Source organism: Triticum urartu, chromosome 3A (assembly GCF_056163025.1).
Source record: "Triticum urartu cultivar PI428250 chromosome 3A, HENAU_Tu73, whole genome shotgun sequence".
In the NCBI taxonomy this organism is placed as follows: Eukaryota; Viridiplantae; Streptophyta; class Magnoliopsida; order Poales; family Poaceae; genus Triticum; species Triticum urartu.
In genome coordinates this window covers 725272011-725276479 of record NC_141875.1, presented here as the reverse complement: position 1 = coordinate 725276479, position 4469 = coordinate 725272011, and positions in this window count along the sequence as shown.

Sequence of the window (4469 nt, the reverse complement as noted above, 5' to 3'; positions counted from 1 at the left end):
GGCAGCTGGACAAGGAGGAGGGGCTATAGTGGCCTTAACGGTGGTGGCGGAAGTTGAAAGAGGTGGAGGTGCAAGCTTCTCGATGTGCATGAACTGGGGGACAGTATCATCAAACAAATACTCTTTTGTCACCGGAACAACTAACATGAAAAATGTTTGTTGCATATTATAAAGAAAATGCTAGTATCTTCTTGTGGATTCTGATCTTCACAAGGCCTGTGATGCGGATACAACCAACCACTTTCTCCTGCCCTACCGGTGTACTGCCTTCATGGGAACTCATGCCTTCTAGGATTTTTCGGACAACATTGCATGCCACATACATGGTTCAAGATTACATTCCATAGTTTGTCCTTTGCAAGGATCAAGCATTCATCATCATAGTGGTTATGATGATCTCTGGCTCAGATATCACTTGAGCTTTAAGGAACATGTGCTCTATGAGTATAGTTCAATTTGCAAATACTTTTTTGGTTACATGTATTATTTTAACACATGGACATATCTGAAAAACAAGTGAATACCTTTTGAAAGTGCCTGAACATTAAAAAATAATAGTCATCTATCTAAAAAAATGCATCCTTGTACTTTCCCTATAATATTTGGCTATAATTTTATGGCATCCTTTCAAAATACGAATTGGTTTAAAGTGTTTGTCCGATTTTGGGATCTAGGCCAAAATATATATTATTTACTTGAAATACACAACCGGATACAAAAATTAGGGAACAATGTTTGTTTAGGTATTGGCCCTTGGTGGGATCAATCTGGTCTGAGTTTCCTGATTGAAATAGCTAAATAGTTGGGTGCATTCACTAGGATGATGTTAAAATAGATGGGATCAATCTATATGTCGCTCCACTCTCAAGTGCGCGGAGAAGAATTCATAGGTGGAAACGATACTTCTTTCCTGTTCTACGTAGTTTAATTGCTTCCACTTCAGTCTTGTCTTACCATTCTCCCCTCGCGCTGTTGATTGCGATGGCAATTGGAACCAGTGAACCCTAGCAGCCGCCAAGGTTGAGATCCTATATGCGACCTCACCCGCTGCGCCTCCTCCAACCAACCCACACCACCATATATCTTCAGCCATTCACTCGATTCCAGTCAGAGCCATTCCTTCCATTCCGCCTCAGGGGCCACACTGCCGCCACTGCCACTTCTGCTAGTAGCATGCGTTCTGCCACCATGTGGGAGGCCTCCTCTTTCTCATCGCCCATCTGATACCCCTCATAACCCTCCGAGGATGCATTTTTACCTGGGGGAGCGTTGGTGGGGACTGCACCTCTCCTTCCTTGGAGTACACGGTGGGGCCGAATCCGCACCCGTCGGTGCTAGCCATCACTAGACATACCGATCATGGGAAGGAGAAGGCTAAGAAGACCACTTTCAACTCCCAATGCACCGGATGTGAGACTAGGAAGAGCGAGGTGGCAGAGTTAGAGAGAGGAAAGGAAGAACCTGGTGCGAGAAAGGGCAGAAGACGAGGAAGACTGGAGGATGCAGAAAAAATATTCAGGTGTGAAGTGTTTTTGGGTCACACTCGGTACTAAAAAAATCCATCATGTATTTGAAAAAAAATATGCATCATGTATTCAAGAAAGTGTTCATCATGTACATGAAAAACGTGTTCAACACATATTGGAAAAAGTGTTCAAGACATATTTCAATACATGTTCATCTTGCATTTGAGGAAGTGTTTAGCACATATTTGATGCTTATCGTGTATTCAAAAAATGCCGCGTATTTCAAAAAATATTCAACATATATTCAAAATATATTCACTATACATTTGAAGAATATTATTTGTATTTTAAAAATATTCACCGTGTACTTAAAAATATGTCCATCGCATGTTTCTCCAAAAATGTCCATGACATATATGCAAACAAATGTTCATTTCATATTTTTCGATAAAATGTGCATCAAATACTTGTCAAAAAATTTATGCACAAAAACGTCCATCATCTTCCTGTGATCCTACGGTCGTGTCAATGTTGACCGAAGGCCAGGGGTCATACTGCCCCTGCTGCCGCCGCTTCAGCTAGCACCAGGGGCGCCACCCCCACACTGGAGACACCCCCTTCCCCACCATATTTTAGGTATGCTTCTCAAGCATTTATGCATGCAATATAGGTTCATTTTGGAGTGTGCCACATGCATTATGTGATTTGTCCTGCTTTGCTCACCAAGGCACTCACTTGTGTTAGCCCCGAACACAAAACCTTATCGATCCAGCATTACTATCAGCTGTGAAACTGCCATTCATAATTAGCTAATTACATGCCCTTTATCATCCCCTAGCAAATTGCAACGCAGAGTAGGCAGTGCTATTTGTCTGCCCTCCTGTGTGGCACACAACGCTCCCTCATACATATCGGACAAACTAGCCTAGGTTCATCGATGGATTGTACAACACTTTCTTATGCTGATTTTACTGTAAAGGGAGTGGTGGGATCTGCGTGCCAGGCTGTCAAGTCATAACCACGATCCTTTATCGTGATTGCCAAAATCCCCTTGCCTTACAAGTCCTCAATCTGCCTCACTGCAGATTTATTCTTCGGCAACACGGTGAGGTCAACAACTATATATGCATGATCGTTGACCACGAAATAAAATGCAGGAGTAGGCTTGATGCAACTAGTCAACAACACTGTAGAGACAATACATTAATACAAAATCATCCATTGTAAATTACAAAAGAGTTAATTTTGTACGAAATAACACAAACAAAATACTATGTATAGTAATTGGAATTGCCATCCCATACTAGCTAGTTGATTCCTCATCACTGCAGATTGCTTCATTATTTCCGTTTCCTAATTTTCTGAAATGTTGTTGATGGATTGTTGGTGTCCGCGGCCGGACAAGGAGCAGGTACAGCAATGGCGAGAAGAGGTGGAGGAGCGCAGGCCGCCGGAGAAAGCTTCTCGATGTAGAGGCAGAGGGGCACAGTGTTACCTGACAAATACTCTTTCGGCACACGCAACCACTCATAATCGCTGTCATCGGGCGCAGGGGCGTCGCCAGACAGGGAGCTGCTGCTCCTCAGGGGCGAGTTCATCATGACCATATGTGTTGTGCCGCGGCCAGAACGCTCTACACAGAGGTCGCACGCGAACTGCGGTTATACTAAAAAGGTTTGGCTGATATATCTGATACAATAGTGCATATTACTTTTCATTCATAGTATTTTCTAAAAAATATCTCCAAAATGAAATTTATTATTTTGTAGGAAGGCATTCAACTATTTTATGTATCCATAACCACAAAATAATAGGCATGATATGCATGAAAAAAGAACATAGAGTGTCCAGAAAATGATACTTACTTCAGATTAAAACTAAGGTATCCACGACTTTATATAGGCGTCAGGCGATAGGAAAACAAAACTTCAAAAAAATGTCAACACAACTAAGGATTTTAAATCTCCGGAGAGAGCTCTGTTAGGTGGCATGCGATGTTCATTTCCTTGAACAGCCCACGCAAGTGCTTGTGCATCACACTTTCCAGGACTATCTGAGTGTTAGCCACCAAGTGCTTGTGCATCACACTTTCTAGAGAATGTCTGCAAGCAATCGATTAAGTTTAGACTTTGGAGTGCATCCATTGCATAGCATGATTCTTGGTGCTCCCACCGTATCCTCCAAGAGTTTCTGCTTATCCTAGTACTTTCAAACACTGAGTAGCACACAATGTTCCGTCATACGTACCAGACGAATTCGGTCCAGGATCATCCATCAATTGTACACCTTACATGCTGATTTGACTGTAAAGAGACCCTTGGGATAAGTTTGCCATCAACATATCAGCCTTTAACTGTATTGGCAAAATCCCCTTTGTGTCCACCGTGTATAAAATCCCTTTTGTTCATATTTGTACATTTCCATTTCATGTTGCTATAATATTTTGGTTGCTGGCTTCTTGGTGGCCGGACAAGGAAGAGAGGCTACAATGGCATTAAGGGGTGGTGGTGGCAGGTGTAAGAGGGGGAGGTGCAAGCTTCTAGATGTACATGCAGTGGTGGACAGTGCCACCGGACAAATACTCGTTCGGTAGCGGAACCACATTTAAACTTGCCCAGGTCAGGGGCGCAGCTGGACAATAATATTTGTTTACGTATATACCTATAAGACCCCTTTTATAATATGCACGATATCATAAGGAACTGGTTGAAACTTGAAACTGATTACGCTCGCACAGGCAGCCGTGCTAGTTGCTTGAATGGTGGAGCTGACACATCCAATAAAAGATTATATCATGCTTCTTATTATATATATATATATATATATATATGTTATAAATATCTCCATAACTAAATTTATTTCTATGGCGATGAGGAAACCTGTATAGTCTCTTGAGCAATACACACGAAGAAATCCGAAAAAAATCAACATAACTAAAAAGAACTCTCTTGAGTGCCATGTCATATTCATCACAAGGGTTTACGTATCCCTTTCTAGGACTAC